The sequence below is a fragment of the Trachypithecus francoisi genome, unplaced genomic scaffold (genome assembly GCF_009764315.1).
Source record: "Trachypithecus francoisi isolate TF-2019V2 unplaced genomic scaffold, Tfra_2.0 Lachesis_group10, whole genome shotgun sequence".
Taxonomy (NCBI): domain Eukaryota; kingdom Metazoa; phylum Chordata; class Mammalia; order Primates; family Cercopithecidae; genus Trachypithecus; species Trachypithecus francoisi.
Window position 1 is genome coordinate 5873917 of NW_022681455.1, and position 12354 is coordinate 5886270.

General features: G+C 40.0%; 1 long non-coding RNA gene across 1 annotated transcript in view; it reads left to right on the plus strand.

The window, feature by feature from the left end:
• The window catches only part of LOC117086669, a 65748-nt gene extending 64898 nt beyond the window's left edge, over positions 1-850 (plus strand). The window contains exon 3 of the long non-coding RNA XR_004438521.1: positions 437-850. This is a non-coding gene — a long non-coding RNA (uncharacterized LOC117086669). The remainder of the gene's footprint in view (positions 1-436) is intronic.
• Positions 851-12354: the final 11504 nt, after the last annotated feature.

Sequence of the window (12354 nt, forward strand, 5' to 3'; positions counted from 1 at the left end):
GCATTTTAATAATAAAACAATTGCATTGGGAAAATTGTAATGATAAATCTTTAACGTATGATGTAGCTTGTGTTTCCTGCTGTCCTCTTAACACTGTAAATCACATTATATCCTATTTTTTCTTGGAATTCTATAATTATTTCTTTACATTTCATATATCTTTCTTGTATCACATATCACAAACTTAATGTTTTTCTTGAAAATCAGAAGAAAACTAAAATGCTTTTCATCGAAGAAAAATCATTTATTTATTTATTTAACTTTTGATTTTAATTTCAGTTACTTAAAATTGTGATTTTTGTGAGCTAAAACAAAAAAGTACATAGATATAAAATGATCTAAGTATATAATGATTGAAATTAAGGTAATCAGACTACTTCTCAAGCCCCCTTCTGCCTAAAAGAATTGTGTTTTACCCAATTGTCTTTTTCTCTAGTGTCTTGAAGTTCTTCTGAGAGAAATGAGATGGCAGCTATACAGCGAATCTGAAAAGAACATCCACATTCCTAATCCCTAGGAATATGATTATTAGAAAATAGATATAATTATACAAATGAAACAGAACCTCCTTGTTCTCAACAGTGTCTGGCACAAAATAAGCATGCTACAAATGTTAGCTGTGATCATTACCAACACCACCATCACCACCATCACCATTATCACCACCACCACTACCATTATCATCATCACCACCACCATTGTCATCGCCATCATCATGATGTTTCCAAAATCTTGGTGCCCTAAATGAGTGTTGCAGCTTTTGGTTAAAAGAGTAAGCCCCCATGCTAAAGGTGTTTTATTAATGTGTTCAGTCTATTGACTGAGAATAAAAAATATCTATCACTAAGAAATAAACCATGCTCACAGTGAAATAGTGTGATCTAAGAACTTAAATTTTTCTCTTTTTAAAATGAAGTGCTTAGATTGATCAAAATAGAACATCTATGTAAATGAATATCTGAGTTGGACAAATCCTTTGCAAATTTTGCTGACGTTATCTTTATGGACAGGAAGGAAAATGCATGTTAGCTGATACTGTAGTTGGTGAATTTGACTCCAGCGTATGCTTTGAGGTTTTACCCTGTACGAACTTTTACTAAATCTTTGAATGAAGAAAGCTTTAATAAAAATAGTTACGGTCGGGCGCGGTGGCTCAAGCCTGTAATCCCAGCACTTTGGGAGGCCGAGACGGGCGGATCACGAGGTCAGGAGATCGAGACCATCCTGGCTAACACAGCGAAACCCTGTCTCTACTAAAAAATACAAAAAACTAGCCGGGTGTGGTGGTGGGCGCCTGTAGTCCCAGCTGCTCGGGAGGCTGAGGCAGGAGAATGGCGTGAACCCGGGAGGCGGAGCTTGCAGTGAACTGAGATCCGGCCACTGCACTCCAGCCTGGGCGACAGAGCGAGACTCCGTCTCAAAAAAAATAAAAAAATAAAATAAAAATAAAAAAATAAAAAATAAAAAATAAAAATAGTTACAAAATGTACAGATAAAATGAAGTCAAGAAGGATAGTCAACATGTTAAATGAGAGAAATCAAATATTAAGGATCAGAAGACTTCGACTGTTGGGATGAAATTAACAAACTAGCATTTAAGGGAGATAAATATTATATTTTGCATTTGAGTCCAAACTTTAAAATGTACAAGTATAAGCACACAAAAACAAACACTTTGTGGTTTCAGACTGAGGCACATCAGACTTGATTACAGATTTTGATATAAAGTAGGTGGAAATTATTCCAGAAAACAGTTTGGAAGTGTCTTTCAAAATTAAGCATGCAACTACCATATAACCCAGTAATTGCACATCTGAGCATTTGTCCTAGCAAAATGAAGACTTCTGTTCACACAGACACCCGTACACAAATATTTATGGCAGTTCCATTACTCAAAGCCAAAAACTGGAAACAAGGTGTCATTCAATAGGTGAATGTTTAAACAAACTGTGCTATATCCATTAGGTGGATTACTACTCAGCAATAAAAAGAAATAAACCATTGATACACATAACTTGAATGAATCTCTAGAGAATTATGCTGAGTGAAAAAAGTCAATCACAAAGGTTACCATGATGTGATTCCATTTATACAACATTCTTGAAATTATAAAATTATGGAAATGGAGAACAGATTTGTGGTTACCAGAGATTAAATGGGGGAGGGTATGAGTGGGAAGGAAATGGGTATAGCTACAAAAGAGCAACATGAGTGTCTTAGTCCATTTTCTGCTGTTGTAACAGAATACCACAGACTGAGTAATATACAAATGAAAAAAAAATTTTGATTCATAGCTCTACAGGCTGGGAAGTCCAAGAGCATGGTGCCAGCATCTGGCAAGGGTCATCTCATAACAGAAAGTGTAAGATGAAACTAAGCATGAGAGGAAGAGAAGATATTGGGCCAAATTCATCTTTTTTGTCACAAATCCACTCCCATGATAATTAATGCACTCCAGCAAAAACAACATTAATTCATTCACGAGGGCAGAGCCCTAGTGGCCTAATCACCTCTTAAAGGTCTGACTTCTTAATATTGTTACATTAGCAATTAAATGTCAAACCATAGCAGTAAGGGATCCTTGTGAAGAAAATATCTTGTTTCTTGACTCTATCAATGCCAATATCCTAACTGTGATGTTATACTATAGTTTTGCAAGATAAGCCACTGGGGAAAAGTAGATAATGACTGCACAAGAGGTCTCTGTATTATTTCCTACAATTGCATGCAAATCTATAATTATCTCACAATATAAAGTTGAATTAACACACATGCACATATACATGCACACACACACATACATGCACACACACAAATAGATTGAGTTCTTAGTCATACAGACTTGAGCTACTTTAACTGGACAAGTCAAGAGAAGATATGGTCATTCTCTATTCTCTACTGGTCAGACTATATCTAAATATCATGTTTAGTTCTGGATCACATTTTCAGACAGACATTGAGAAGTGGAATAACTCTAGAAAAGGCTTGCCACCAAATTAAAAGGCCTGAAAATTATATAAAATGAAGAAGGGTTGAAGGAGTTGTGAATATTTAGCCTGGAGAAGAAATAACATAGGAAGCACACAAGAATTGGTTACAAAAATCTGAGGAATTGTCACCCTGATTGCTTCCGTCCAGTGAGTAGAAGAAATAATGTATGGAAGTTGTCCCAAAAAAGGAAAAAAAAAGGCTTCATACAAGACTGATGGAATAGGACATAGGTTCCCATAACTGGAAAGAAGGACCATCCCTTCAGAATGAATAATCATTTTGGTTTCTATATTGGTCCTTCATAAGTTTGGTTAATGTTAGGCTTCTTGATCCCATTCAACTCAAATACAGTCACCTGATTAAAATTATGAATCTGTTGAGTTGGGAGTCAGTTCTTGAACCGTGGAGAGCTTACAGTGTCATTGACGCCTTATGAACCCTGCCTTGGTGATGTGGAAATGACTCTGACAACTCTATATCATTTGTCAAATATTATCCAGGCCCTACTAGTTGGTTCTCCCAGGACCAGAAAGTTTGGTTAAATTGGCCTACATTTTAAATCCAGGAACATTATATTATCAGTAGTTTTCTTTCTATAGTGTCTCAGTCTGTTCAGGCTGCTTTAACAAAATGCCATAAACTAGGTAGCTTTTTCATAACAGAAATTTATTTCTCATAATTCTGGAGGCTAGGAAGTTCAAGATCAAAGCAGGTTCAGTGTTTGGTGAGGGCTCACTTCCTGGCCACATACAGCCTTCTAGCTGTGTCCTCCATGTAGTAGAAGAGGTAAAGAGTCTCTCTCAGGCTTCTTATAAGGGCACTAATCCCATTCACAAGGGCTCCAGCCTCATGACTAGTCACCTCCCAAGGGCCACATCTCCTAAAACCATCACTTTGGTGATTAGGCTTTAATATACAAATTTTGGGGGAATTCAAACATTCAAATCATAGGATACTATCTTTAGATTCTAACAATTTAAATTAATGTTAGAATTTTTCTTTGATACTTAATATATAAGCAGATTTTGAAACTGTCATCTTTAATCTTCTTAATGTTTTGGGAAAATTACAGATGCTGAATATGACTATTGGTAGTGAAGTTCATAAATAAGATACTGTTCATTAGTAATCAGTGGATTTAGAAAATCAAAGAATCTCTGTCTTATGGGGGTCACTCAAAAGTTTTCTTGAAAAATGTAGATTAAAACACAAGGAAGGGGATTGTTGGGGAGGGATTTTTTGGGGGGTGAGTTAGGGAAGGGAATTTCTTTCATTCAAGCCATGCCAAACTCTGAGGGACTTTCCTTGCCTCCTAATAAAGAAAACCATTTTTGTAGTCCTGATATTCCATACTGAAAGATTCCGTCCTCTCCTCTCTGGGCCTTGATGGATAAACACCACCGTATACAGATTCATTCGATTCTTTCTCTTTTAGACTCTATGTAAACAGTCCTTCTTTGGCTAAGACATTCTGTCTTCGGATATATTAATTAGATTGATTAGGTTACAGCGTTTCTTTTCATCAGTTTCATTATTGGCAGAAGACATCCCTGGTCCTTGAGTCAGATTTCAGTGTGTCCTAGACCTCCTCAAGTCACTCATTTTACAGTCATATTTTGGTTGCGTTTCTCCTACAGTTGGGTGACTCTCATCCATTCCATGTCAGTTTTTACTAGTTTCACTGCAAAACCCATCAGTCTAATTCCCTACGTAGTGACTTCAGCAACCACAGTGTCAAACTTCTATAAAATCATATTTTCTCATTTCTAGGATGCAGCAATAAATTTTTTACGCTAAAAAGAGCTTTCTTTTTCCTTCCTTCCTGCCTTCTTTCTTTCTTTCTTTCTTTCTTTCTTTCTTTCTTTCTCTCTCTCTCTCTCTCTCTCTCTCTCTCTCTCTCTTTCTTTCTTTCTTTCTTCCTTTTCTCTCTCTCTCTCTTTCTTTCTTTCTTCATGACAGAGTCTTGCTCTGTTGCCCAGGTTAGAGTGCAGTGATGCAATCATGGTGTTCATTGCAGACTTGACCTCTCTGGGCTCAGGTCATCCTCCTACCTCACCCTCCCTAGTAGCTGGGACTACAGGCACACACCACCATGCCCAGCTACCTTTTGTCTTTTTTGTAGAGACTGGGTTTCGCCGTGTTGCCTAGGCTGGTCTTGAACTCCTGGGGTCCAGCAATCTGCTGGCTTTGACCTCCCGAAGTGCTGGGATTATAGGCGAGAGTCACTGTGCCTGGTCTAAAAGTGAGCATTCTAAAAAGAGATATTGCCAATTAAAAAATTATATTGGCATTCAACAAACTTAATTATATTATCTGCTCCTCCCTCCTTTATACACAAAGGGTCTAAAGTCCCTCTCGGTAGTGTTATTTTTAGACAAGGGATAGCAACATTGGGAGCAAGAAGAAATTCAAGCAAGAAGAAAGCAGCACCACCTCCCTCTTTGTGCCCCAGAGATGGAAGCAGCTGAGAATGCTGGAAAGTCCGGTTTTTGCTCTGCAGTGCATCAGCGTTAACAGGGCTGCATCCATATGGGTAGGAAGACCCTAAGGCCTGGTTTGCCCAGGGTGGCTCCAGTGTATGCCCGTTGTCTTGGAGTAATTATTATTCATGATCCCTTTCACTCTCAAAATTATTCCCAGGTTGGATGAAAAATGATATGGTTGCTCTAATTATGTAGCTTCTTAACTCTAAGAGTGGGTCAGGTCTCCAGACGAAGCAACAAAGACACCTAATTGAGAGGAGAAATATGCTAGGAAGGAAATGGAGAGAAGGCATATTAATCCTTCACTTCAGAGGACTTGGGCTTGATCTCCCAAAACTCATCCAAGAAATCTGAGTGGTTAGAAACCGTATTTAGAATAAACTACCATCAGCAAAGGGAAGGAAGGTAACTTGCGTTCCTAAGCAGGGCTTCTGAACAACTGTATAATCTACATCTGTCTGTCTGTCCAGCCTCTTCCCATGTATTTGTATTTGAGTTGAACTAGCCAAAAGCTATCCTTTTCCACATAAGACACAAGTGATTTTCAGTTTGCAGGCTCTTGAGAAACAAGAGTTGGTGGAACTTGGCTCCAAGCAAAACTGCAAAGGAGAAGGCTCAGGTTTCCCTTCTGTTCCCTGTTCTCCTCACTGCCCCATGATGGCAAAGACAGGGAGTCAGCTCAGACTGTTCTGTTAGGAAGCCTTTCCCTGAGCCTGAGTTAGGTGCCCTCCTCTGCCCCCATTGCACCTGTGTGCTCTCCCTCTGAGCAGTGATCACACTGTACAGCCATGGCCTCTCTCCTCATCTGCCTCCCATTGTGGGCTCTGAACCATGTGATGGCAAAGACTGTTTCCTTTTCTGTAAAATGAGGATGAGTAGGCAGATGTTGTACCTACCCTGAAGCATGAACTGACAATTAGATACATAAAGAATTAAGCACATAGTTCCCTTCTTCCCCTGAAACAATTTTCTCCATTTTGGTCTGTCAATCAGCCATGCAGGTTCAATGGCTGGAGTTGGCCCCTACATTGAAATGCCAGGACCAATCACTTTCATTGGGAATTTGGAGTTCCTGTAGGTTCTGTCTTGCATCTTCAGATCAATTTTTATATTTCCCTCTACTCTGTTTCTATAAAAAAAAAAAGCTTGTAAATGTAACCTACATACTAAGAATTTTTTATAAAAGTAAATTTTTATAGTCTAGGGAAGATTTTTTGTGAGTTCTCTTGCCATCTTCACTTGACAAAAGGAACACTTTCCTGCTGACTTTTACAGGCAGTCAAACTTGGCTATTATTTTCCCTGACAGTCTGGTCACTTAGGAGTAGTTAGACGTTCAGCTGAAGATTCAGATTGGAGAGACCAACATCTCCCATGTAGCATAAAACACAGCTCTCAGTCTCAACAAATTTCATTTAACAGGCATTTATGGAGTCCCACCACGTGCAAAGGGCTGTGCTAATTCCCACCCAACTGTGACTTTTTCATCAATAGTGACAGATTTATTTACTGTTGTCTCCTACCCATGAGGCAGCCCTGAAACTGCCTCTGCAGGTTTTGAGGAAGCACCCCAGGACGTTAAGTAGAATATAACAAAGGTAACAGGGTTTTGCAGATATAATTTATGTCCCAAATCCATTGGTTTGGAGTTATTCAAAAGGGTGAGAATGAGTTAATCAGGAGAACATCCCTGAAAGGGGGACTGGCCCTGCCTGAGGTGAGAGACTGTGCTTGATTAAATCAGTGGCTGTGTCAGAGAAGTCCAAGTGGCAAGGAACCTTGGGTGACATCTAGGAACTATGGGTGTCCTCCAGACCTGAAGGTGTCCTCCAGGCAACAGCCAGCAAAAAGTCCATCATCAGTCATGTGGTTGCAAGGAAATGGTTCTTCCACCAACCCAAATGACCTTGGAAGTGAATTCTTCCCCAGTCAAGCTCCAGATGAAATGCAGCCCTATGGGCACCTTGATTGCAGACCTATAGGACCCTGAGCAGAGGACCCAGCTAAGACATGCCTCATGAACACTTTAAGATAGTAAATGTGTTACTTTAAGCTGCTAAGAGCATGGTAATTTGTTTCTCAGTTACAGATGACTAACACAAGGACTGTGGCTCTTATTCATCCAGCTTCTGTGGTTAGGTGGCTGGGTCCCTTTCTGGGAACTGTCCTCAACCACAGACAGCTACCTCTCATAGGGCCACTTCTCCTCATTTTCCGTGACAGCCAGATCACATGACTGGTCAATGATTGGCCAGTAGGAGCAGAGGTAAAGGGACGTGAAGGCACAGCCTGCTTGCCTGGGGCAGGGACAGCTCTGAAGGACTATGCCGGAGCTCTCTGTGGAATTAACTGTGGCCTTTTTGTGACTGCAGGATAAGGGGTTCAACTCCTCCCTCTCTAACTGCTTTCTTTATTCCCCTCTGGTATGGATCCTGAGACCACATCATGACATACTTCCTGTGTGAAAATCTCTCTACTTCAGAGCTGTTCCTAGAGAAACTGACCTAAAATAATCATAACTGTTTTCTTTAATACATAGCTTATTAGTGGTATTCCCTAAAGTCTGCAAGTCTAAATGAAAGGCAATGAAAGAGGAACAGGTGCTGGTGACTTTGTTTTAGATTGCTTTTGTTTTGTAAATGCAGATTCTCCTATTATTTTTCAGTAATCTTTCAGAATATCCTTTACATAAATTAGCAGGAAGGCACTGGGATAGTCCCTAGAGATTATTGAAGTCCATTCATTTTACTGTACAGAATGGGAAATGAAGGCTCAGGATTGTGTGTGTGTCTCTATGTATGTGTGACTTGTTCAGATAATTCACTCATTCAACCAGCAGATTTTTTATCAGGATTGGATCTGGCCTCTGTAGACTCTGCTGAATGTGTTTACAAATGCATGGGACATCTCACCATAGTCTTGCAGCTTCCTGAGGTGACACCACTGGTGCCCAAGCTGGGCTGCTTAGTCAAGCTCTCTGGACTGGTGGCCACTCAGTGCCTCTGCCCTTGGTGCTGCCCCACGTCTATGAGGATCTCCACATAGCTCCTTTTCCTTCTCTTGGGCTGGGAAGTCGCAGAAACTCAACTTGGACCCATCAAATTGTTCTTTAAGCTCTGGTGTGTTATTGCACAGATGGAAAGAACCATGTTCTATTTTTGTATCAGAGTTCTATGTAAGATGGTTTACTTTGATTTAACCATGATGAACTGTGACACTCATGCTAGTTACTATGTGCCTGGCGCCATTCCACTTACTTTACAAATACCAATACAGTTAATTCTTACTATGACTCTATTTGGCAGCTGATATTAAAGTTATTAATAGACAAATGTCTATAAGTGTGTGTGACTTGCATCCAGCTTTTATGTCAGAAAAAGGCTTGGACTTGTGAGCTAATGCTTGGGGAAGACAAGTGATTCTTTTCCAAATTATGTATGAAATGCTGAATTTGCTAATAATTATTTCTCTCTTTGGAAAATAATCCCTTTTAAGTATAGATATTATATAAAATACATGCCTATTCTTGACCATTCTGGGACCAATTACCAAAGTTTTAAAATAGCCCAGGCTCATTGCCTCTTTCTCTTCTCCCTCTCCTGCCCACCTTCTGGTGTTCCTCTGTTCATAGACACGTCCCTTGCAAACAGAAGAGGAGATGAGCAGAAACTCAAATCTGTCAGAAAAGGTTGGCTGTTACCAGCACTGCTAAAGACCAGGGGACGAAGAACTGGAAGCTAATGGAATGCCTTGTCAGGGGCTCTTTCTATACCAGCCTTGTCCCTCCTGCCATCAGGGTCTGGGACCCCTAGACCACTGAACAGCAGGAGAGCCTTGTTTATATGACAATTTTATTCCATGTTGTGAGCTTTTCCTTCAATTTGCCACCAAAAGTTGCTGGCAAGACACCACTTTAGTGCAGTTTGAGTAAGCGAACATGTTTGCTGTTTTCCACTGTGTATTTTTAACCTATCCTTGTTTACTGGCCACCTTCTACTGTATGGTATCACTTCATGTTGGGTACTAAAAAGGCATAAGTCCCAATCTCTACCAGGGAGGAATGATTTGACAAAACAAAATAAAACAAAACCACAAGTGGATACAATAAGGAATAAATGCTTGTATTATAATTTTTTTTAATAAAAAATACACCGACATCCCTTATTCTCTATTTCACTTAGTCTCTGCAGTGTATTAGTTTTCCATGACTGCTGTAACAAATTAACCCAGACTTAGTGGCTTAAAACGACACAGATTTATCATTTTACAGTTCTGGAGATCAGATGTCCAAAATGGGCCTCAGTGGGCTGCAATCAAGGTGTCAGCAGGGCTGCATCCCTTCTGGAAGCTCTGTAAGAGAATCTAGTGTCTTGTGTTTTTGACTCATAGAGGTTGCCTACATTCCTTGGTTCATGGCTCCTCTTCCACCTTCAAAGTCAGGAGCAGCTGGTGGAGTCTTTCTCACATCACATCGTTCTGACATTGACTCACCTGCCTGCCTCTCCCACATTTAAGGACCCTGTGATGACACCAAGTCCAATGGAATAATCCAAGATAATCTTATTTAAGGCCAGCTGATTAGCAAGCTTAATTCAATCTGCAACCTCAGTTTCCACCTGCCATGTCACAGAACATATTCACAGATCTGGTTATTAGGTCTGAGGTCTCAGATTAGGACACTGATTAGGTTTGAGGATTTGGACGTGAACATCTCTGGGGCCATTATTCTTCTTGTCATACTTAGCTTGTATACTTTCCACAGAACGCCATGTAGACCAAATGTCATTAGATCAGTGAATATTGCTATTAAAATAAAAACAAGAGGAAGAAAATGAGAAGCTTTCTATATCTCAATGCTCATTAATGCAAAAACAATGATCCATTTTTCGTGTTTGTGGGGAGGCTGTTGTGCATACTGTCATTTGTAATTATAATCCCACTTCCTTGTGTGAGTTCAGGCAGGCTGGTGGGAAAAATTTTAAAGACAGTTATAAGAGATAGACACAAACCTTCTTGGAAGACAAGGAGGGGTTTTCATAACTTCAGTAATAGATCTGGTTAAAGGCAGCCTAATCCTCTTGTCTTAAGTAAATAGCTTTAAATAGGTACAAAGGAATGTAAGGGAGTTTATCTAAATAACTTGTGTACTCATGTGGTCCTAAAACTAATCTTTGATCATTCCCGGGCAGGATTGCTCTCTCAGGGAGAGGGTGACCAGGCTAATTAACCTCCAGTGGTGTTGACTCAAAGGCTTTGTCATTTAATGTGTGCTGAATAAGTGCCAGCAGGGCCAGCGAGTCAAGGCTGTGGCTGCTAGGGCCGTGGCTGCTACAACTTTTTCTGTCTGCAGCCTGGCCCCCTAGCTTACTCTTTCACTGAATATCAGTGTCTGTGTACGTTATTCACCTGTCGTGCAGCTGGAGTCTGCAGGACAGACCCCAGCACTTCCTCCTGCCTCCAATAAGTCAGATGAGTTAGAAATGTTGTCATGATTACATGGCCACAATTACTGCTTTCTGTGTACCATCAAAATCAGCATTAAATGTAATTAGTTGCTGAATTATATGGTATAGACAATATGTGTTTTGAGAATAAAATAAATGGATTTATCTTCCTTTCCACGCTTTCTGATGATTCACATTTTCTTGAGATGAGCTAAGGGACCAAAATGCATCTATTCAAAGTAATCAATTCATGCACTAAATATTTTGTGTCTGACAAATGCCATACTCTGTGCTAGATGCTGGCAAATGATGGAGAACAAACCAAACACGGCCTTTGTGCTCCTGGAAATTTTAACCTATTAGAGTTCTTGTGGGAAATTCTCTAAGCCTTAAGAGGGAATTTATGAGCCATGTCTTGAAGCATTAGGAGGATTTAGAGAGGCTGGGAAGAATGAGGAAGGCATTTCAGGGATGGGAGAGCTGCTGAATAAAGCCACTGAGGCAGAGATGCATTGGAAACGCTCACCTCTTCTGATTCCTAATTCCTTGTTGGTTCCCATGATGTCACCTTCAACCCCACAAACCAAAATCAAGATAGAAACAGTGACGGAAAGACGTTTTCTGGACTCAAGGGAAGAGAATCAGAAATCTGACTTTGGGGAAAAGAGGACCATTGTGTTACATGAATAGAGGCACAGTCTTTTGGTGCCAAGTTTGGGAAATGCTGAATGTTGAAGGGCAGCTCATGACATTTTAGCAGAAAAGGACACATGGGGACATATTCCAAAGAGTTGATACAGAATGTTAGATAACTCAAGAGTTGAAAACAGGAAGACTCAGGAGAAAACAAGGAGCATTTGCTGTTGTTGTCCTAAAATGTTAGACAGCCTTCTGAAACAAATCTCTATAATTTTACCTGGAAGTGACAGCCAGTACATCAGTCCCTGGACATCCAGTTTTCTCTTTTGAATGATTAATTACCAAGTTGTTATTAGCATGAGCTTTTTAATTGATTGTCCATTAATAAGTATTTTGACAAATGCCTTGCCCTTGATACAGTCATTAAAAACAAAAAGCCCAACAATAATAAAACCAACCCTGATTTTTATAAAGCTGTTGGATTCAGGAGATGAGAAAGAAGAAGGCTTACTGCAAAAATCATAACTTTAGCTGTGCAACTATATTAGCAGAAGTAATACTGACAGCAGGAACAGACTAACCTCAAAAATCTCAGTGATCTGGTGCAACAAAAATTTATTGTTTGCTTTTGTCACAGTTCAGTGTGGTCAGTGGGCTCTGTTCCATGTAGTCATTCAGGGATCCAAGCTCCTTTCATGACGAGGCACAGCAATCTTCAGTGTGCATCCTTGTAGAGACCCTGACATCAGCTAGCCAGCAAACAAGGGTCAACACAGAGAGAGACTAAAAAGGCACATC